The sequence below is a fragment of the Lontra canadensis genome, unplaced genomic scaffold (genome assembly GCF_010015895.1).
Source record: "Lontra canadensis isolate GAN:19392208 unplaced genomic scaffold, GSC_riverotter_1.0 scaffold11, whole genome shotgun sequence".
Classification (NCBI taxonomy): Eukaryota; Metazoa; Chordata; class Mammalia; order Carnivora; family Mustelidae; genus Lontra; species Lontra canadensis.
The window spans coordinates 17,445,789-17,471,004 of NW_022631005.1; the positions used below are offsets into that span (position 1 = coordinate 17,445,789).

The following is a 25,216-nucleotide window of genomic DNA, read 5'->3' on the forward strand; positions in this document are numbered from 1 at the left end:
ACAACCAAGTGGGATTTATTCCTGGGCTGCAAGCTTATTCAGCATCTGCATATCAATCAATGTGATACACTACATTAATAAAAGAAAGGATAAGAACCATAAGGTCCTCTCAATAGATGCAGAAAAAGCATCTGACAAAGTACAGCATCCATTCTTGATCACAACTCTTCACAGTGAAGGGATAGAGAGAACATACCTTAATATCATAAAAACCATATATAAAAAGCCAACAGTGAATATAATTCTCATTGGGAAAAACAGAGATTTTCCTCTAAGGTCAGGAACATGGAAAGGATGTCCACTATCACCCCTGTTGTTCAACTTAGTAGTAAGAAGTCCTAGCCTCAGCAATCAGACACAAAAACAAATAAAAGACATCCAAATTGACAAAGAAGAAGTCAAACTCTCACTCTTTGCAGATGGCATGATACTCTATATGGAAAACCCAGAAGACTCCACTCCCAAATTGCTAGAACTCATACAGGAATTCAGCAAAGTGGCAGGATATAAAATCAATGCACAGAAATCAGTTGCATTTCTATACACTAACACTAACTGAAACAGAAGAAAGAGAAATTAAGGAGTCAAACCCATTTACACTGCACCAAACACCATAAGATACCTAGGAAATACCTAACCAGATGTGAAGGATCTTTATTCTGAACACTATAGAACACTCATGAAAGAAACTGAGGAAGACACAAAGAAATGGAAAAACATTCCATGCTCACGGACTGGAAGAACAAATATTGTAAAAATGTCTATACTGTTTAGAGCAACCTATACAATCAATGCAATCCCTTTAAAAATACCATCAGCTTTTTTCAGAGAGCTGGAACAAATAATCCTAAAATTTGTTAGGAAACAGAACAGAACCGAATAGCCAAAGGAATGTCGAAAGAGAAAACCAAAACTGATGTCATCATGATTCTGACTTCAAGCTCTATTACAAAGCTGTCATCATCAAGACAGTATGGTATTTGCACAAAAGTAGACACATAGGTCAATGGAACAGAACAGAGAACCCAGGAATGGACCCTCAACTCTATGGTCAAGTAATCTTTGACAAAGCAGGAAAGAATGTCCTATGGAAAAAAGACAGTCTCTTCAACTAATGGTGTTGGGAAAATTGGACAGCCACTTGCATTTCCTTATACCACACACAAAAATAGACTCAAAATGGATGAAAGACTTCAATGTGATACAGGAATCCATCAAAATCCATGAGGAGAACACAGGCAGCAACCTCTTCAACATCAGCCACAGCAACTGCTTCCTAGAAACAATGCCAAAGGCAAGGGAAGCAAGGGCAAAAATGAACTATTGGGACTTCACCAGGATCAAAAGCTTTGGCACAGCAAAGGAAACAGTTAACAAAACCGAAAGACAACTGTTAGAATGGGAGAAGATATTTGCAAATGACATATCAGATAAAGGGCTAGTATCCAAAATCAATAAAGAACTTAACAAACTCAACACCCAAGAATAAATAATCCAATAAAGAAATGGGCAGAAGACATGAATAGACATTTCTGCAAAGAAGACATCCAAATGGCCAACAGACACATCAAAAAGTGCTCAACAGGGGTGCCTGGGTGGCTCAATGGGTTAAAGCCTCTGCCTTCGGCTCAGGTAATGATCCCAGGGTCCTGGGATCTAGCCCCGCATCGGGCTCTCTGCTCAGCAGGGATCCTGCTTCCTCCTCTCTTTCTTCCTGACTCTCTGCCTACTTGTGATCTGTCTCTCAAATAAATAAATTAAAAAAAAAATCTTTAAAAAAAAAAAAAAGTTCTCGACATCAGGGAAATACAAATCAAAACCACAGCGAGATACCTACCACCTCACACAAGTCAGAATGCTAAAATTAACCAGTCAGGAAACAACAGGTTTGGCCAGGATGCTGAGAAAATGGGAACCTTCCTACACTGCTGGTGGAAATGCAAGCTGGTATAGCCACTCTGGAAAATTATTAGAGTTTCCTCAGAGAGTTGAAAATAGAGCTACCCTAGACCCCACAATTGCTTTACTAGGTTTTTACCCCAAAGATACAAACAAACATAGTGATGCAAAGGGGCATCTGTGTCCCGATGTTTATAGCAGCAATGTCCACAATAGCCAAACTATGGAAAGAGCCCAGATGTCTACTAATGAATGAACAGATAAAGAAGACGTGATACATACATGCATATATATACACATATATGTATATACATATATATATACATTTTTTAATGGCTGACTAAATATATATACATATGTATATATATTTAGTCAGCCATTAAAAAAATGAAATCTTGACATTTGCAATGACGTAGATGGAGCTAGAGGGTATTATGCTAAGTGAAATAAGTCAGTCAGAGAAAGACAATTACCATATGATTTCACTCATATGTGGAATTTAAGAAACAAAACAGAGGATCATGGGGGAAGGGAGGGAAAAATAAAACAAGACAAAATCAGATAGGGAGACAAGCTGCAAGAGACTTAAACAGAGGAAACAAACTGAGGGTTGCTGGAGGCGTGTGGGGTAGGGGGATAGGGTAACTGGGTGAGGGACATTAAGGAGGGCATGTGATATAACGATCACTAGGTGTTATATAAGACTGATGAATCACCGAACTCTACCTCTGAAACTAATACACTATATGTTAATTAATTGAATTTAAATTAAAAAAATAAAAATAAATAAAAATATGCAGAGTGGATTTGAATAATATTTCAGAGGTAAAATTGGCAGAATTTAGTAATTCATAAACTTAGATGTTGATGAATAAGACGGTCAATAAAATGTCATCCTCTGATCTTCTATGGAACTGTGGTGCGTGGCATTGCCACTATTTATAATTTTAAAAATCAGATGTAATAACATGTTTGGTGAGAAATAGTCGATTTCATTCCAGGCATGCTGAATTGAGGTATTGATTTCTTCAGTTTTTCTTTGTGTTTCATGACATTGATAATTTTGTAGAGAACACAATAATTATCTTGTACAATATGACTTAATTCTGTTACAGGAATAGTAATAGTTTTTCAGGAATAGTAAAGAAGTAATACTTTCTTCTTGGTGCATCACATGAAGATGCGCTTTGTGTGGATTTGTCCTATTACTGATAAAGTTAACTTTAATCAGTCCCTTGGTTAAAATGATGTCAGTTGGGTTCCTCGGCTGTGAAGTTTTTTATTTTTTTCCTTTGTAGTAAATATATAATGAAGAGATGCTTCCATTTAATTGATATGATTTCTTCCTTATATGTTTGGTTGAATTCATCAGTAAAGCCGTTTGGCATGGAGTTGTTATTGTTTTGGGGGACAGAAATCATAAATGTTTAAGGAAAAATGGAATTTACTTAAAAACAGAAGTAACTCGGGGTATCTATTTCTTCTTGTGTAATCTTTGGTAGTTTGTGACTTTCCAAAAATGTCTATCATCTAAGTCATCACATTTTTTGACATTTTTTTTCTTACATAAAAAACTATTTGTCTCATAAATGTCTATGTAATCTGTAGTGACATTCCCTCCCCACCCCCAACATTCATATTATTGGTATTCTATCGCTCTCTCTCTCTTTTTTTTTTTTTTCCCTTTATGGTCTAGTCTAGTCAGAGGCTCATCAATTTTGTTGTTTTACAAATAACCTGAGTTTTGTTTCCTGACTTTCTTTACGGTTTCTTGATAATCTCATTGCTTTTTGTCCTATCTTAATTGTTTTATTTGTTCTGCTTGTTTTGGGTTTAGTTTGCCCTTGTTTTTCTACTTTCCTAATGCAGAAGCTTAGATTACTGATATAAGACCTTTTTGTTTTCTAATATAAGCATTTAGTGCTACAAATTTTCTCTCAAAATTTAGCTTAGTCCCTCAAATATTAATGTTTTATTTTATTTTCATTTACATTATTTTCTAATTTTCCTTGTGATATATTATTTGATACATGCATTATGTAGAAGTGGTTTTTATTTATTTTTATTTGAATACCATCAGTTGACTGTATGATTTATATCTTTTTGAATTTGTTGATTTTTTTAATGTCCTAGAATTCTGCATATCATGGTGAATGTTGCATGTGCAGTTAAAAAGAATGCATATCCAGTTCTTGGTGGGAAGTATAAATACCAGTTAGATGACATTGGTTGATAGTATTATTCAAGTTATCTATATTTTACTAAATTTTCATATGCTTTTGCAATCAATTAATGAGTGGGCTACTGACTTAGCCAACTGTAATCATTGATTTGTCTATTTCTGATTTTTTTTTAAGATTTTACTTATCTATTGGACAGAGACACCACAAGCAGGCAGAGAGGCAGGCAGAGAGAGAGGAGGAAGCAGGCTCCCCGCTGAGCAGAGAGCCCGATGTGGGACTCGATCCTAGCACCCTGGGATCATGACCTGAGCCGAAGGCAGAGGCTTAACCCACTGAGCCACCCAGGCGCCCCGATTTGCCTATTTCTGATTTTGCTTTACCATTTTTGCTTCTAATATTTTGAAACTGTGTCTGATACACATTTATGATCCCAGGTATTCTAAGTTAATTAAATTTTATATCATATAATGCCCCTCTCTATACCTGATAATATTTTTTATTGTAATTTTACTTTTCTTATTATTATAACCAGGCCACTTTGTTTTTAATTAATAATTACATGGGACATATTTCACATTAAAAAAAATTAACCAATCTCTATTAACATTTCAATTGAGTTTCATGTAGTACAGATTTAGGTCTTGCTCTCTTTTGCAATCTGAAAATCACTGTATTTAAATAGATGGTGTTTAGAGCATTCAAATTTAATGTCAATTAAATTGCATCATAATGCAATTATATTTGGATTTGAATCTGCCACTTTATAAAGTGTTTTCTGTTTTTCCTATCCATTCTCTATTCCTCTTGTTCTCTTTTTCTGTCTTCTTTCTGGATTTATTGGACATAACTTTTCATATTCCATTTTATCACCACTATCAGTTTTCCATATATGTTACTTGAAAAAAAATTTTTGGATGATAATTCTTGGACAGCATTTGTCACCTTATTACCAACAACATTTTTGAGTCTGACAATTCACTTTGTTGTAGAGGTCCATCTTCTGCACTCTGAGATGTATAAGACATCCCTGGACTGTATCCAGTAGACACAATAGCACATCTCAATTTCAATGACCAAAAATGTCTTCAGACATTGCTGAATGTACCCTGTGTACGTTTGTGTGAGTGTGTATGTGGGTGTGTCAGGAGGAGGAGGAGTAATCATATTCATCTGAGAAAAACTGTTCTGAGGTTATTACAGTGCAATTTTGAATAATACTCTATTATTTCCATACAGTATAAGAATTTTAGAGCCATCCATTCCTGGTACTGTTGTTGGCATACCTTTTATTTTTACATGTGTATAAATCCCATAATACATATTTATAGTATTTGTGTAGCTTATCAATTATTTATAGTATATTTAAAGAATATATTGATTATAATTATTTATGTATTTTTCTTTTTCTAGCTCTGCTCATTTCTTTCTATACATCTAATTAGCTTCCTTGATAATACTTCTGACTGATGAGCTTCTCTTACTAATTTCTTTTTTTTTTTTTTTTTTTAGTTTTAAAAATCCTTATTACTTCCCACATATATTCCCACAGCAAAATTGAGGGAAAGGTACAGAGATTCTGCACATAAACCTGCCGTCACACATGCATAGCCTCCCTCATTATCAACATCCCCTACTAGAGTGTTACATTAATTATAGCTGATGAACCTCCTTTGACACATAGTCAGCCAAAGGCAATAGTCTGTGTTATTGTTCCCTCTTGGTGAATCCATATTATGGATTTAGACAAATTTTTAGAGACATGTATTCATCATTATATATCATAGAGTATTGTCACTGCACTAAAAATCCTCTCTGCTCTGCCTATTCATCCCTCCCTCCTCTACCTCCTCCCTGGCAACTACAGATCATTTTACTGTCTCCAAAGTTTTGCTTTCTCCAGGAAGTCACATATTAGAATCATATAATATACAGACTTTTCATATTGGCTCCTTTCATTTTGTAATATGCATTTAAGGTTTATCCATGTTTTTTCATGATTTGATTGCTTATTTCTTTTTAGTGCTGAATAACACTCCATTGTCTGGATGTACCACAGTTTATTCATTCATTTACTAAAGGGCATCTTGGTTGCTTCCAAGTTTTGGCAATTGTGAATAAAAATGCTATAAACATCTGTGTTCAAGGGAGGGCTTCTCTACTCTCTTGACTCTTTCATCATCTTAGACAGATTTTGTGTTCCTGGGTCTTGGGGGTGGGGTTTTGTCTTGGGTATCCCTGAGTCTTTCCTGTAATGACACCCAAACTCTGCCTTGGTTCTGTTTTGACTATTGAGCAATATATAATTTCTTGACCCACCTCTAATACTGATAAACAGATATCTAAGATTTCCTGAAATTGAGAGGCAGAAACCTTATTTAGAGAGGACTTAAGTTGTTCAATTTATCATAGTTACTTCCATTTACTTAGTGTATATCAGACACCCAATTCTGGACATATTATCTCACTTTATTTGTCCTATTCTTCATGGGCATTTCTGTAAGGAAACCCAAATATAAATAAACCCATACCACTATAAAATTTTTCTAGACAAAAACTGCCATATCCAATACATTTCAATAATTAAAGAAATTCATGTTGAGAGAGGAAGTATGGCATACTACTACTACTATTGTTTAGGATTAAAAAATAAACTCTAACGCCCAAGTACGCCTAAGTCTCTATTAGTCACTGGATAAGTTGTTTAACTTGTTGGGACATAGTTTCCTTATTTTTAATTCAATTAAATTTAAAAAATTAGGTGCACTTGTGCAAGTACTGTATTGAGCTGAAGATGAAGAAAATGCAGTATTTATTCCAAATGAGTTTGCACTCCAACCCATGTATTGTTTGGGTGTCTCTCTGTGCTCAACAATTATATGACTTCAGTTTCTTATGTACAAGAAAAAATGAACTCAGATAAAAATAAATAAAATCATTTAACCATACAAGAAAATATTTGAAGTTAATAACACAATATTCCTTAATTCAGCCTGACAGAATCCTATTGATTTTAGTTTATATGAGGAATTTGATTTATGCTCCTTTTGTCTCTTTTGATTAATACACTATCTCAGCTTATCCAAAGATTCAGTCATCCAAAATCCTCCTGTGTATTCCATTTCAAATAAATTGAAAGTTTTGTTTCAATGAAACTTGGTTTAATAAATAAAAGAACCTTTAAAAGCTAGTTTGGAGCACAGAAACTCCTGATTTTAGATAATAACTGCTTTTTCATATTATTAGATGTATTTTATAGAAATTATCATTATCTCAGGTCTCATTTTAGCTGGAAAGAAAATAAAAAGTGTTATGGACAGTCATAATCTACTACTTTTTGCTACAACTTGGAGTGAGATATTTTCTCAGTATAGTTTGTCCAAGATGTTACACTTATAAGACACTAAAATGACTCTTCATAATATCTTGAAATATAATAATTGACATTAGGTAGTTTATATGTATTAATAAAATGACATCTTAGTCCATTAAAGAAAACTATGCATTGACAATGAAAAAGTCTGTATGCTATAATCTCAAACTATTTGTGTGTGTAAAGGTGTTTGAAAAAAGAGCTAAGTACACATATGTATATCTATATTTCAATCTATGTATCTTAACTATCTGGGGTGTGAGAAGGATTGTGTTTCCATTTTCTTATTTTTTGACTCTCTGAGAGGTTTCTTTTTCCTCCTGACACCAACACTGATTCTAATAACAACTGAATGTCCTACAATTCAATTCTGACACTAACTAAATGGAATTAGACACCCAGACTTCCTAAGTTTAAGGGCTCCATCCCACAAAACTGCATCCTGCCTGAGATGCTGGAAGTACAGACACGATACTTCTGACTGGCTATCATTTGGAGGCTTTCACAACTACCTCCTAGGATTTGATGACAAAAAGTACTTTACTCACATTTACTGGTTTATTGTAAAGGATACAACTGAAGAGCCAAATGAAGGGGTATATAGGCCGAAGTCTGAAAGGATCCCAAGCACAGGAATTTTTATTGTTCTGAAGTTGGGGTGTGCCATGCTCCTGACATTTGAATGAATTTGACAAACTCTCTGAATCCCAGCATTAGGGGTTTTTATAAAGGTTTCATTATATAGTGTGATTAATTAAATTATCAGCAATTGGTGACTACTCAATCTCCAGTTTCTCTCTCTTTATTGAAGACTGAGGCTGAAAGTTTCAAACTTATAATCAAGCAAGATTTGGTCTTTCTGGACATCAGCCACCACCCTCAAGCTATAGTAGTAACCAAAGGAACCTCATCAGAACAAAAGATCTTATTACCTTTTTTTTAAAATAAAGATTTTATTTATTTATTTGAGAGAGAAATGTACAGGGAGTGTGTGTGTGTGTGTGTGTGAGAGAGAGAGAGAGAGAGAGGATAAGCAGGAGAAGAGGGAGAAGCAGACTCCCTCTGAGCAGGGAGCTGAGCAGGGAGCCCCATGTGGGGCTGGATCCCAGGACTCTCAGATCATGACCTGTTCTGAAGGCAGATGCTTAACTGACTGAGCCACCCATGTGCCCCAGATTCTATCAGCCTTATCACCAAGGAAACTCCAGAGGTTTTAGGAGATGCCAGGAACCAGAGACAAAGACCAAATACCTTTCTATGAGACCACACCCTATATCATTTAAAAAAAAATAGTGTATATACATATATGTGTGTGTATCATTTGTATAAAAGAAAAATAATAAAACATAAAACTTGTAATTTAGCAAAATATGATACTCAGATGAAATATCTGTTTAATAAATGTAGAAATTATAAATATTTGGTTCATGCAATGAATATCTTTGAACTGAATTATTTCTTACGAAATGCTTAAAATATCTCAGAAGGCTTTTAGGGTGAGTTAAACCAGGTTTACATGGTCATTTATGTGGTATGATCTGAGGGTCATAAAACCACCACTTCCTCATTCCCACCATTGCCATTGGCCTTGCCATACATAGAAGTTGAGTTACCACATAACATGTTTTTTCTTTAAGTCTGTTTCCTGCATGAGACAGCATACAAAAGGAACACAGACAGTAAAAATAAACTCAAGAACTCATTCATCTTTCACTTACAAGTGTCTACCCTTTAATAAAATCTCCTCAGTACCTCCTCCCTCATCCCAGCCTCTGGTAAGCACCATTCTTTTCTCTGTTTCTACGAATTCAGCTTTTTCAGATTTCACATTTTAGTGATATTATGTAGTATTTGTCTTTATATAACTTGTCTCACATAATTCCTTTAAGATCTATCCATATTGTCCTAATACATCTTAACCACAACATTCATAAAACATTTGAACTAGAAGTAATTTGATAGATTACCTAGTAAACTTTCTAATAAGTGTTTGATTCCCTCTAGACCATAAGTTGGCACACTATTGTCCTTGGGCCAAATCTGGTCCACCTTCTGTTTCTTATGAATAAAATTTATTGGAACACACTCACACACATACACGGAACCTTGAAGAGAATGTAATTCTTGACTTAAATCTCACAAATACTGAGAAGGATTCCACTCTGGTTTGTCATTGCTGTTATTATCATTTTTAATCTTTTAAACTCCACATAAAACCTCTTCAAAAATCTGAATTTGCTGAGCATAGTAAGCCTATACTCCAGATCCCATAATTAGCTCTTATCTGTTAGTAGCTCTCAGATCTTACCAGTAAAAATCAATTTAGCCCATTTGAGGTATTTTCAGTTAGGCTCTACTCAACCTGGTCAACTTAACAACAAAATAAAATTTGGGGTCCTAAGCAACAAAATATTTTTCCTTCTTAGAAGGCAGAGAAGTGGCTAAAGTTGTTACTATTCATAATTCTAGTTTTTAAATTTACTTTTAATTGTTATTTTAATACTAAAGTTTGGTTTAGGATAGTACAAGCCCCAGTGAAGTTCAGATGTTCAATTCAGGTTAGAATTTACATTTACCAAGAAACCAGTTGCTTAATTTCAGTGACAGAAAAATAAGTAAGACATAATTTTGCCCTCAAGAAACTCACAATCTGGTAAATGACAAAAGAGCACAAACATAACTTTAATACAGAGAGAATAAATGTCATAATCTATCATGCATCAATATCATAGTATATTAAATATATTTATAGGTTACTTGGCCTTTTACTAAATAGACTATTTATGGGATAAAACAAAAGATAATTATATTTTGCTTTCTAGGTGAGGGTGGGCAAGGACTCAAAGCAGAAGGTGTTTTCTGAGAGGATAAAAACAGAAATTAGAAAGAAAATAATACACCAGACTCTTCTGCTTGAGTGGAAGCTCAATGAAGGAAAGGGGTAAAAGAAGAGATGTCAGTGAGACTGGATAAAACCTTGGAATCCAGGATGATATGCCCAAGATAGAGACTGATGCATATGTGTCCTTGGCTACTGTCAAAGTCATTTGGAGATACTTGAGAGCTGGAGTAGAGTTCTTAAAATCACTCAGGTGTTCAGCTTCACTTGGTCACTAGAAATGTCAGACCATTTAGCTTCACATTCCCAAGCCTTTTTTTTTTAAATAGCTTTATCAAAGTATAATTGATACACAGAAAACTGTTCATATTTAATGATTTGGGACATATACTCATGAACTCATCACCTTAATTAAGGTAATAAACATATCAATCATCTCTAAAAGTTTCCTTATGCCTCATTGTGTGTGTGCATATCTTTGTGTGCTAAGAACACTTAACATGGGATCTACACTCGTAACAAAATTTTAAGTGCACTATAGAGTATTGTTGACCACAGGTACTGTCCAATATAGCAGACCCCTACAACTTTATGCTTGTTGGGAAACAACTCATTTCCCTCTTCCCTCAGCTATTGGCAACCACCATTATACTCTCTGCTTCTAGGAGTTTGATAATTTTAGATACCTCATATTTGAGGAATCATGTGGTATTTGTCCTTCTATGACCTGGTATATTTCTCTTAGCATAATGTCCTCCAGTTCATTCGTGTTGTTGCATATGGAAGGATTTCTTTTTTTGAGACAATGATAGTTTATATTATCTGTATATGCCACATTTTCTTTATCCATTCATTTGTAAAGTTTGATTGTTTCTACATCTTGGCTATTGTCAATAATGCTGCGATGAACATGGGAGTGCAAATGTCTCTTTGAAATCCTGATTTTAATTATTTTGCATATATCCAGCAATGGAATTGCTGGATCATATGGTTATTATATTTTTAACTTTTTACCTCCATACTGTTTCCATAGTAGTCGTAACATCTTACATTACCACCAACAGTATATAAGGGTTCCAGTTTATCCACATCTTTGACAATTATTACTTGGTTTTTTTTAAGTAATTGTCATCTTAACAGATGTGAGGTGATATGTCATTGTGGTTTGATTAATATTTCCCTGGTGATTAGTGATGTTGAACACCTTTACATATACTGAGCTTTCATTAAGAAGTTGGTAAATTTATTTAAATATTTCCAACAACACTGAGTAAAGCAGAGCAAAAAACAAAGCAAACAAATAAAAATGCCAAAAGAACCCTACAGACAAAACAAAAAATAAAATAAAATAACAAAATCACTTTGTGATTTTCACAAAAATTGCTTTTCAGTGGATTATCACAATGTTCACCTGAAATCTGGGACAACATCACCAAGACTACTGAGAGGAAAATTCTGACTCCAAAATCTGGAACAGCCAGCACAGCTGTGAAGCCAAGTTTATGGGGCTTACTAGGGCAGCAGCTGGGCAAGGACTAAACAAAGAGAATAATTCCAGTGCTTTGGAGCAAAGTGCAATGAAAAGCACAGCTTAATCTTCTCTTGGTGAAGCAAGAAAATCACTTTTTTTTTTTTTAAATCACAAAGTGATCAGCACATTAAATAACAATGTCATTTTTAAGGCACTCTGAAAAGTTCATGTTCTTCATCTCCCCCACACTCATTACTGTCATTCACAAATCACTGCCAAGTCAAATTTTCATCTTCCTTTGATTTTTAAACTGGGCACTGGAGAAACTTAAATAATGTTTCATTTTGTTGGGAAAATTTGATTTAAAATAGAAAAAGCAAATGAGGTCCAAGTTGACAGCATAACCTTTGGGAAAGAGGGATTAGAGGATGTGGCATTTCTTGTGTGTCCCTAACATTGGACTTCAGGGCAAAATGGTAAAAATAGACTGTGAGGAAGAAGTAGAAAGTCTGACAAAGATGTGTTAAAGTTTACCGTGGTTAAATTACCTCTTCAATTGTTCTCTTACATAATATTTCAGCCTTATGCTGATTATCAGAGGGGTCTTGAAAAAAATTTAAAGTATTGCCATGTGATGTTAAAAATAAATCATATTATGAATGAATAAAATCAGGGAATATATGGCTTAAGATCAGGAGTGGTCTAATAAATCCCATAGAATAGGCAAAGCTTCATAATTGTCTCACACCTCTCTTTTCTAAATCCTGTTTATATGTCTCCTATAATACTCCCTCTCCACCTCCAAGGATCCTGTCAGGATCCTTATGCTTACTTGAAAGAATAATCAACAAAAAAAAAATTGAATTTAATTCTTTCAAAGAAGTAATACAATTCAAAACAGATTTGTATGTGTGGAAATAGACTCATCCATTTTATTGAGGTGTATAAGCAGTCTCATTATTTTTATGAGAATCTGATGTTTGCATATATGTGGAATGATGATTGCATGCTTCATCTGGACATACCAAAACTTCTGAATATGAGCTGATTAGACAATGGTAGAAACCCACACTTTGACCAGAATAACGAAAGAGAAGAATCACCCAGGACCCAGGATGTTCTGTCCTAAATGTCATGTACATAGAAGTTACTAGACAAACTAATTCCACAAGTATTTCTGAATGCAGGGAAAGTATATTTATGTATTATGAGATATATTAACCACTGTTTACATGCATGAGATATGTGTAAGGTATGAGTTTGTGGGATGTCAATAAAAAATTGTCTGATACTCAGAATTGGACAAAAGAGATCTATTGTTAATATTAATGTTCTTCATCCCACGGGTTAGGTTTGGATGGAATCTCAGAATAACCAAAAATCTTCATAAAGATTATGAGATTATTGCCTCAATGATTGTATAGAAATAAAATCCTCATATTGAAAAGAAAACCCTGAACCAAAAGTTACAAATCACTTTCAGTTTTTTCTCTTAACTATCAGAGGAAAAGGAAAGCATTAAAGGGTGGGGGGTGGGAGAGACTGATGTGTGTTTTGATAACAGACTAGCTCTCTGTGTAATTCTATAGTTGTCACTTTATGTTATCTTCTTTATTAAAGCTTGCTTTATTAAAGCCTGCTGGGACCAATATTGGTTGGACTGGGTGGTAACCTTCTCTAGGAAATGAAGCTGATTCTAGAGGGATGATGGTATAGTGGAGAGAGGAGGGAGAACAATAAAGTACAGATATTGAGTGTACCAGGCTCAGGGTCTTTGACTGGAAGATAAAGTGAGCTTCAATTCTAATGACTCAGAAGTTGACAGAAATTTATACCCCTTATTGTATAGAGATTATCCCCATGTAAAGAAAATGAGATATATTTCTACTCATCTTAAAAATCAATCATTTGAAATTTTTATATTGAATTATTTGAGTAAATGAATTATAAAAGGCAACATTTGGGAAATTTCCTATGAGTATGTAGGTCAAAAACTTCAATGCCAATAAAAAAACCCAAATAAGACACTGCGCCAAACCACCACAAATAATATTTTACTAATTTTAATCAGGAATTGTTATAATTTTCTAAAGTCTTAAATTCCCAATAACAACATACCAAGTTGCTGGCAAGATGATCCACACCAAAGAATCTAAAACAGTTCAAAGTCTTAAAGATGATGCATTTTATGTATAAATTTAAGCAGCAGAGCTCCCCTCAAAATAACTCAATGTTATTTGGAATCTACCAATCAAGTAGTTTCTAAGAGTGGCTTTACTCTGCAATGGATGAAATAACTCACTTTCACTGTCATTTACTCTCCCCAAGACTCAGTTTCTTCATATATAAAGCAAGAACAATAACAAAACCTAATAAATGAGGCTGCTATAAATATGTGATATATTAACCTTGCCCACATAAGTGTTCAATAAAGGGCATTTCCTATATAAATAAATACATGCAATTAATTATGGACATCCAATGATGATATAAGTATTAGAATACCATACTTAAGTTTTTATTTTATTAAGATAACTAAGGCATTAGTTTGCATGATAGTAGGCACAGAAATATGTTGAGAAGACTATAGTATTGTAATGATCCAGATAAAAGATTATGAAGCACCAATTTAAGGAAGTAAAGGTTGAGAAAAAGAAAAAAATTATACCTGTGGGAGTTGTTAAGAATCTAAAATTGCCAAATTTTGATCAGAGATGGTAGAACAAATGAAGGGAATAGAGAAGTCAAACGTATCCAGATTTCTGAAATGGAAAATGGAAAATGCTAATAGGGAAAATCTAAATACCTTACAGGTTCTTAATGATCTGCTTCTTTCCTTCCTCTCTGACCTCCTTTTACAGCATAAATAATAGAACAAAGAGAATTTTTAAAAATATAAACCAAAGCACATCACTAATCTGTTTAAATCGCTCCAATGAATCCCATTGCTTTTAAGATAAAGTCCAAAATTTCCATTTGGTCTAGGATTGTCATGACTGAGTTCCTGTGCTTATATCTCTTGGATTATTTTATGCCTCATCCCTCCTGAATTTCTTATATCTAAATCACACAGCTCTCTTTCAATTTGGAAAACACAGCAAGCACTCTCCCAACTCAAAATTTCCCACTTGCTATCCTTAAGCCTTGAAGCTACTCTTCACAAGCCTGGACAATTCTCCATCTGGCCTCACCTTAAATATTATCTCCTCAGAAAGAACTTCCTTGGTTACCCAGTTTTTTCTTTAATTGAAAACTAATTTTGTTATTATAGCATTGTATTTATTTTTCTGAAAGGCATTGCTTAGAACATGTTAAGTACATTTATTTATTTGTTTGATTGTTTATTGTATTAGCACTTCCAAAGATTTCCAGCTGCATGAATGCAGGGGCTATGTCACTCCACTTTAGCCACTCTGTGCCTGTCAGTTATCATGGCACCCAGCATGTAGTAGGCATGTAATTCAAAAATCTCCATGAAAGGATGAATCTCCTTTTTCAAGCCACAGAGATATTTGTGGCTCGAAAAAAAATATCTAAATGGAAATATGGATTTATAATCATTGCCACCATTGCCAGAAAGTAAGTAAAACCTTTGGATAGAATGTGATGACAAAAGGAAAACAAAGAGAAGGAGATGTGAACTAGGACTATTTCTGGGGTATTCCAATACGTTTATTAAAAGTTTTTTTTTAATTCATAAAAGCGACACATATTTGTTGGAAAAATAATAAATGTTCTACTGTGCACTACCCAAACTAGTCTTATAGATAGCCACCGTCAACTATTCTGTAAATATCTCTGAATATGTATTTTAAGAACATGCAAACGCATAGTTTCAATAAGTAAAGAGAAAATAGCATTTACCAGAGTTTCAGGTAGATCATGATTTTTTGTCTGGAAAATATCTTTCACTTGACAACTCACCACGGAAGGTAAGAGCCCCTAAGAGACTGAAAGAACTGAAGTATGAGCAAACTGAAGAAGGAGTTTCAGTGAAGAAGAGGAATAATTTGTGTTTGTCTCTGAGGAAATAAGAAGTTAAAGAAGTTGAGATGGAAACAAGGATGATGGCCAAAATTTCTGGAACCCTGGACTTAACGTTTCTTTTTTACCTCCTTTCAAACTTTCATAGTTTAAAATAAACAAAACAAAACAAAAACTTCACAATGTGTGTGTGTGTTTGTGCTTCAAATCTATCTTCATGCTTGGGCAGAGATAGGGGGAAAAAAAAGCACGAGAAATAGATAAAGTGGAGAGGACATTTATGTCTCAGATAACAGAATTAGATCATGGCTGAATTTTATAAAATTTTCTAGTAATAGCTGGATAACTTACATATACTTTTGTTTACTTCCATAGAAGCATACTTTACTACCTGTTCTGCAACTTATTTTTATCATTTTGTCACAAAATTCATTCCATGTTAGTAAAGGCAGATTTTATTAACCTTTTTATAAATACCTGAATCAGGTATTTTCAATACAGATTGGCTCTTTTCTCAAAAAACTTCTGCTAACTATGGATTTCACACAGTATTCCATACAACACTACATCCAGCCAAAGGAAATGTGTATGTGTATGTGTGTGTGTGAAAGAGAGAGAGAGAGAGAGAAGAGCATGTGGCAATGGCTCAGTCCTATGTACTATGTGGGCCTTATGATACGTCCCATCATCCACATGCAACTGGCCTGGTAGAAAGTTTGATTGGGCTGCTGAAGACTTAGTTAGATGACCCAACTCAGCAAGTTTGGGGTGAAATCCTAGAGAGTGGAGTATATATCTCAAACAATTACTCAATATTTTGTGCTTTTCCCTTAAAACCCAGATGTAAGGACCAAGAAGCAAATGGTAGAGGTAATAATGGCTTACCAGAAGAATTTGTTCCCCTTTCCTTATGAGTTTTGATTCAATGAATTTGGCAGTTCTTATGCCCAAGGAAGTAATGTTTCTGTGAGTGGACATGTCCATGTTTTCCATAAATTGGAATTTGAGACCATCTTCAGATGATATAACCTTTCACAAAACTGAACAACTAGGAAGAGAAGTATTTTACTGGCTAAGAGGGTTGATCCCAATTATTAAAGGTCAATGAGTTGCTGCTATAAACTTTTGTAAGAGGACTATGTCTGAAACTCAAGGAATTTATTTGGAGTACATCTTGATAGTCCCTTGATAAATAGTTCTGATCACTGGAAATCTGCAGCAATTCAATAGAGATAAAATCATCAGGGATTCAGATTCTTTTTTTAAGATTTTATTTATTTATTTAACAGAGAGAAAGATCACAATAGGCAGAGAGGCAGGCAGAGAGAGCGGGGTAGCAGGCTCCCCACTGAGCAGAGAGTCCAATCCCAGCCTTGATTCCAGGACCCTGAGATCATGACCTGAGCCGAAGGCAAAGGCTTAACCCTCTGAGCCACCCAGGGGCCCCAAAGATTCAGATCTTATAAGAGTAAATATTTGAGTCACACAATCAGGTAGAGAAACCATTTAGATAAACTGGGGACAGAGGATAAGATGACCTGGAATGAGTTGAAGAAATCAGCTACGTTATTTAACATAAATCTTATGATCAACTACAGAAACAGTTTCTGTATAAATCGTGTTTTATGGGGTTAAATTGTTTATATTCTCCCTTTTTTAATCCTTTGCTTTATTTAGGTTTTAGAATATGACTAGACTGGCAACACTTTAAAGGGGAACCCTCTTACACTGCTGGTGGGAATGCAAGTTGGTGCAGCCAGTTTGGAAAGCAGTGTGGAGATTCCTTAGGAAATTAGAAATAGAGCTTCCCTATGACCCTGCAATTGCACTACTGGGAATTTACCCCAAAGATACAGATGTAGTGAAAAGAAGGGACATCTGTACCCCAATGTTCATAGCAACAATGGCCACGGTCGCCAAACTGTGGAAAGAGCCAAGATGCCCTTCAATAGACGAATGGGTAAAGAAAATATGTATATATATATATATATATATATATATATATATATATATATATATATAAAATGGAGTATTAAGCCTCCATCAGAAAGGATGAATACCCAACTTTTTTATCAACATGAACAGGACTAGAGGAGATTATGCTGAGTGAAATAAGTCAAGCATTGAGGGTCAATTATCATATGGTTTCACTTACTTGTGGATCATAAGGAATAACACGGAGGACACTGCTAGATGGAGAGAAGTGAGTTGAGGGAAATTGGAGGCCGAGACCCCCCCATTAGAGACTGTGGACTTTGAGGAAGAAACTGAGGGTTTCTTGGAGGGGAGGGAGGTGGGTGGTTGGGTGAGCCTGGTGGTGGGTATTAAGGAGGGCATGCATTGCATGGAGCACTGGGTGTGGTGCATAAACAATGAACCTTGGAACACTGAAAAAAAATAAAATAAAATTACAAAAAAAAAAAGTGATATTGCAATATTGCAATTAATGGGACTTCATGCATTCCCCATGTTAGGGACACAAAGTTTACTTGGATGAAGGACAAGAATGGAGCATGAAGTGTAAGAAAGGAGTGATAATTAAGAGGCAAAATGACTGAAATTTACTGAAGATCTTTTGTTTTATTCTCCAGATACATGGTTCATCTTTCCTACTTTGCTGTCTGTCCAGAGATGATAACAAATATGGATTACATCAAAGGAATGGTCAGAGATATAGTGAGAGAGCTGCTAGGTTTTCAAGTGGTCTCTTAGGATAATAAACAAAACTGAAAGTATCAGCCGAGTCTTTATTTACTTACTGAGATAGTTTAAGAGACCATAAAGAAGTTGCTGGCTCCCCCAGAGTTCCATTTCTCCCCCACAGAATGGCAATGAGGGGAAGGTCAGGTGAATCAATGCAGATGGAGGGATCATCTCATTGCCAAGGGAACCTCCAACCCAAAAGGTTCCTGTCATTCTATAGACCTGGGGCAAGGGGAAAATGTTAGGAGTGGAGAAGTACTGGGCACTGAGTAAGCACAGATAAAAATGTCTTAAGGCCTTTGCCAGCTTCAGAGGTCTCCAAATGCAGGCACCTGAGCCAGGAATGCAGATATACATGAGAGCATGGATGGCTGACCCATGGGAGTTGGCAAGGAGGAGTAAGTCCTTTACTGTAATTCCCTCCAGAGGTTGCAATGTAACCGGTTGTGTACAAAGTCTGGTATGAGGTGAATGGCTTCTCCCCATGAGAGCCAGGGGAAGACTTTATAAGTGCCCATTTTGGGCCTGAAAGATGATATAATGGATTCTGGTTTTCATCTGGACTCCTCAGAGATCTCATATTCTCTAGCTTCTCACTGAATTGAGCTAATCAGGATCTCAAAAGAATAGGAAGGAAGGAGGGTAAAGTCCAGTATTTATTCCCTGGTAATCTCTTTCCCTACCATGAGGCACCTTAAGTCAACTGTGCCCCTGGACTGAAGGTTGCCCTTTTTTGAGGGCAATGGAGTTCTCACAACTAACTCTCTGTCCATCCAGGTTCTGGTAACTATTATTCCTGGTCTCAATCCTTAGAGCCTGGGATAGGGACTAACTGAAATTTTACTAAACCTGGGGGTCTGCACCTTTGTCATGTTTTCCCCCTACACCTATACCTCATAACAAAACCCTCTTTGTGGGTTGCCTGAGTGGCTCAGTTTGTTAATTGTCTGCCTTCAGCTCAGGTCATGATCCTAGGATCATAAGATTGAGCCCCACATTGGGCTCCCCACTCAGCAAGAAGCCTACTTCTCCCTCTGCCTGCTGCTTCCCCTGCCTGTGCTCTCTAATAAATAAATATAATCTTTTTAAAAAACCCTCTTTATTATTGTGACATCTTGAATGTTTTAATTACCTTGCCTGAGACAGCTTCGCGGACATTCCTTCAATTTTCAAAAATTCACCTTTTTTTCCCTCATTTTAAAAAAATAACTCTGTATTCATTGATTTATTACAGAAATATTTATTCTCCACTTACTTTAGTCAGGCTTTGTTCTGAGCTCTATAGACTATGTATGAACAATCCAGCAAACGTGAACTTACATTTAATGGGGGAAAGGGGACAGACAGTAAATAAATAAACATATCATATGGAAGAAGAACATAAAGAAGGTCAGAGGTAATGGTGATGGAGTTGTTGTTCTATATAAGGTGGTGAGATAAGCCTTCATCTATTTTGCAATATTTGAGCAGACACTTGAAGGAAGTGAGGCAGTAAGAGCCAGGCAGGTAACTGGGAGATTATAGGAAGAGCATCAGCAAGTAAAATGGCTCTAAGGAGGAAAATGTGGTTGGCATGTCAGAGGAATAGCCAAGAGGCCAACATACCATAGTGGAACAAGCAAGGGGAAGAGTGGCTGAAAAGGCAGCCAGAGTGGTGGCTATGGACTGGGCCATGGGACAGTTGTTTTCACCTTAGGGTGCATAATCTTAAAAAAAAAAAAAAAATCTAAGCTTCATCTCATACAAATTAAATCCGAATCTGTGGATGAGGGCTCTAAAATTCATATATATTTTGAAAGCTTCCTAAAAAATTTTATTGTATAGCCAGAATTGAGATCCATAGGTAAAAAGAAAAAAAATATATATTGTATACCCCCCAAAAAAATACTTTGGCTTTTGGGGCATCTGAGTAGCACAGCCTTTTAGGGGTCTGACTTTTGGTTTCAGCTTAGGTCATGGTCTCAGGGTCCTGAGATAGACCCCTGAGTCAGGCTCCATGCTTAGCACAGCTCCATGCTTAGCTTAGACTTTCTCTCTTTCCATCCCTCTGCCACTGACCCTATTCTCTGTTGCTCTCTCTCTCTCTCTCAAGTAAATAAAACATTTTTTAAAAAAGAAAACTTGGGGTTTTACCCTTAGAAAGACAGGAAGTCACAGAAGGGCTTTGAGAAAAGGAGAGATGTGATCTGACTTCTGTTTTCAGAGGACCTCTCTGTCTCCTGTGTTTAGGATAGATTGTACTGGAAGGTGGATAGGAAGAGCAAAGCACGAAAACCAATTAAGAGACAATTGCCACCCCCATGCCCAAGATGATGGTGAAAGTGAAAAGTGAAAGAGACAGAAGTAGTGAGCTTCTAAGTGTATTTTAAAGGCAGAATTAACCTAATCTGCTGTTAAGTTGTCTGTGAAACATCAGATAAAGAGAGGACACAATAGTATCTGCAAGGCTTTTGACCAAGGCAAATAGGATAACAAAATTCCTAAAATTACTGAAATGGGGAACATTACAGGTGCAAATTTGGGGATAGAGTGGGATTTTACATTCAATTTAATACATATTTTAGCTTTTAAATTTACTTCTTTATTGAAACATCCATTTAAGTTTGAGATGTCACTTAGGCTTCAAGTGAAGATTTCAAATAGGCAATTTTATGTGCAAATATGAAATTGAGAACTGTTGACCACCAATGTAACTCATTAAGTCTTCAGCATACAAACAGTATGCTATTACCTGAGTGGTGATGGAATGAGGAAGAGCAGGTCCACAAGAAAGAAGACACCTGAGGACTGAGCTCTAGGACACACCAAACATGAGAAATCTTAGAGTTGAAGACAATCCAGAAAAGGGAACGTGGGGTGGAGGTGGGGGGTCACATGGGAAGAGGAGAACCTGCAGAAAGTGCTATCCTAGGAGCGAAGTGAGGACAGTCTTTAAAGAAAGAAGAGTGAGTAACTATGTCAAAGGCTGCTCATAAGTTACAAATAATAAAGACTTCAAAATCTCATTAGATTTAGCAAGAGAGAAGGCGTTGACCACCTTTTGGTGAGAGCTGAATGGTGGAGTGCTATGGACAAAAAAAATGACAGAAAAGAACTGGTGACTGCAAAATAGGCAACTACACATTTACTCTAATGGCAGGAAGAGAAATGCTCTGATAATAGCATAAGAGCTGTGAGGTTATAGAAGGGTTTTTTTGTTTGTTTGCTTGTTTGACATGAAAGATGTTACAGCATGGCTGATGGAAAAGATATATTTAGACTTACTCATTTGTCATCAATTCTGCAAATATTAATGTTAGTGTTTGTCTTTTGATATTGTTGCTGAAAGCACTGATACTTAAAGGGTAGAATAAGAAGAATTAAACAAAATCTGAGAATTCATCAGCCACTACACAGAGTAAGACAGAAGACTGCCAAAACCAAGCATCTGGAATATATAATAGTTAAAAAAAAAAAAAGGAAGAAGAATGCAGAATAGTTTAGGAAGTCAAACCAAGACAGGGCCAAGGGATAGAAGCTATGAGAGATTTATATGAATTCCAGGGGGATTTCATGAAAGTAAGTATTTGGTAGAATTCTTATATCAATCTCTTCTCCCAGGCCACTTTGATCTTCAGGGTGTGGTGTGTGTACCTGTACATAAACTGAAGAAGAAAGAGAAAAAGGAACCTTAGTGCTTGAGACTGGCCATGTTTAATCTTTCTCTCTGTAAGTGAGCTTTAATACTCTTGGATCACCTGAAGAAGATGCCAACATGTATATCTCTTTTACGACAGAAGTGTTATATATTTTGAAGATCTGATATATAAAAGTAGTAAGTCTTTAAAACCATTCTGCATTCTGTCATTTTACAGAAAACATGTATATTTCTAAAAATAAAACAAAACCTAGGTTATAGAAGTCCTTAGCCAGAAGTTTGAAGGCATTTACATATGCATTTTAATATAAAAATGTAGTCACTTAAATGCATACTGTATCCATACAACTCAGAGCCCTCTTAAACGACATAATTGCAACAACTCTTCTATTGCCATCTGCCATCAAGACGGTATTCACTGAAAAAGAACCAGATGTGGTAAACAAATTAACACGTGCACCATTGTCAAATGCTGCTGTTCTAAAGCATGTAAGTGACATGGCAATTAATGCCTGTGAACAGCTGGTTTTAAAGAGTATGAAAAGTGATTACTTTGCCCCATAAATGGACAAATCCACAGATGTTTCAGGTTGTGCTCAGTTGTTGGCATTTGTAAGATATATTTTGGAAAACACTGTGAATGAAAGCATGCTGTTTTGTAAAACTTTGCTGGATGGCATAACAGAAGAAGAAAACTCTCTGAAATATTTCAAGTGACAGCACAGATTTTAGGGTAAGTGGGATGCAGTGTGCCATTCTTAATACAGACACCAGCAAATCAAAGATCAGAGATAAAAAAAATAGTCTTTCTTTACAAATGCCTTCTGTATATATTATGCTATCCACCACAATCATCTAAATGACCATATCTCTGGAGAGATGAGAATAAATTCTTGAATCTCTTCTACTTGCAGATCTCCAATGGCAATGATGGAAAAAATTTAAATTATGGCTAATTAAAATGTGCTCATGTGTTACCTTTCTTTCTTGATCAAAAATTAAACTTGGCAGACTAATTAATAATCCATTTAGCTTTACAAGGTCAGATTCCTGAAATATCCTTCCTTTCTCACATTTTGAATGATATAAACATTTTTGAGACAAAGGTAATTGCATCCCTATCATTGCTGACAAATTGAAACTGCTATAGAAGTTAGTCAATAAAACTAGAAGGCAATATTAGGTTTATCTTCTGTGGAAAAATATATATAACCACCCACCAGATTGATCATTTAATAATAACTCATAAAGCAAATTGGAAAATATTGTATGGTAAGAAAATAGAGTTGAGTTTCTCAAAATAATTATATTATTTTATTTCTAGAATCACTTTATAAATATGAGGTTACTTTCCATATTTATCTTTAAATGTGAGTTCTTTATTGTTTATCAAAATAGAGTCTCAGCCTTAATATTACACAGCATCACACAACAATTTGATTATTGACTGTATTTCAAATGCATCAGAAAATATATTCAGATTATATATAGAGCTAATTTGAGAAAAAACAATATGAGTCAACTGTTTCACATGTCGAAGAATTATTATACTTATGGTAGTCCAGTGGCATAAATTCCCACTCATGATTGTAAATTAAAAATAGAAGAGTCCAGCATTAAAATCAGAGAGGAATGTGGATTGTTTTCTAATTCACCAAGGACCAGAGTTCATAGATATAAAATCACTCACTTTCAATCAAACATTCTTAAGTAATACAGATAGAGATAGTGATGCATGAAGAAGTCGATTCAAAACCATCCAAAACAAACCAGAGTTGTATCTTTCTACTCTTCTCCCACATCGACAATATCTACACATTCCTAGCCACCCTATTACATCAGCTGCTTTCTCTTAAGATTCTAGTTTAAGAAAAAATCACAGTGGGTCCCTCTCTTATTTTATGTGTCTGAAAGAAAGTATAGACATCAACTGATTGAAAAGAAAAGTGAAAGAAATGGATTAGTGGTCAAACACATCTAAATTTTTTCTTTGTATTAGTATGAAAAGAACTAAAAGAAGAACTAAAATCTCTCTATATATATTTTCTTAGGGACACAACAGAATAACAGAAACAAGATTTACTTTTCTACTTTAAAGAATTTAAAAAAAAATCTATAAAATGACGAACACCAGACCACAGGCATAGCAGGATGATAATCTTGGAGAGAAGGAAAACAAAAAGAAGTGATCTCTTTGATAGCTCTGGGATACTATGTAGACAGCATATTTAGAAATGTGAGTTGAGAGACACAGTTTGGATTTCAAGAAGGCCAAGGCAAGTAGAACTGCACGACAGAGTATCATAGAGGACAGAGCTAAAGATGGAGGGCAAGGGAGAGGGAGAGAGATCTAGAGAAATACAGTTTTCCCTTGAGGCTTCACCTGAATATAATCAACACATGCTAGGAAAAGAACTTAACAGAACATTCTCAGAGTTTACACATGGATATAAACAGTTTGTTTTCATTAGATAATAGTTTAGTCTCACTAGAAAGACCTTGGAGTAGAATCTTAGAAAATTGTTGTTTCATTAATAAGGCCATATTAAAACAACATCATTCTAGATCCACCTAGCATAGCGAACTTCAAAAGAATCAAATTGCTTCCAACTAACTTAACTGCACACAGAATAAGATTTTAAGATACATAAAGGCACAGAAAAATTATAGCACCCCAATCATGAAATCCATAACTGGCATAAGAAAGAGAAGGAAGGAAGAAAGGAAGAAAGGAAGGGAGGGAGTAAGGGAGGGAAAGAATAAATTACCAGGTATATGAAGAGGTCAAGCAAATATAATTCATAATGAGAAGAAAATGTAACCAACAGAAACAGAACAAAAGAAGGAGAGAGACACAAATAGTAGATAAGGAAAATAAAGCTACTATTATAAATATGTTCCATTTATGCAGAAAGATAAAGAAAGAAGCATGAATATAAAAAGGAGGGGCAGGTAAGATATAAAAATGGCCAAAATTAATTTCCAGTTATAAAAAATAACATCTGAAATGAAAAATGCGTTGGATAGGATTATAGTAGATTGTATTCTGCAAAGAAAAGATAAAGGAAATTAAATACACATGAAAATAAACTATACAAGATGAAAAACATACAGAAAACATAACTTACAA

General features: G+C 35.2%; 1 long non-coding RNA gene across 2 annotated transcripts in view; it reads left to right on the top strand.

Moving 5' to 3' along the window:
- Positions 1–9,134: 9,134 nt before the first annotated feature.
- The window catches only part of LOC116866942, a 67,563-nt gene continuing 51,481 nt past the window's right edge, over positions 9,135–25,216 (top strand). For both annotated transcript variants that reach the window (XR_004382516.1, XR_004382515.1), the window contains exon 1: positions 9,135–9,227. This is a non-coding gene — a long non-coding RNA (uncharacterized LOC116866942). The remainder of the gene's footprint in view (positions 9,228–25,216) is intronic.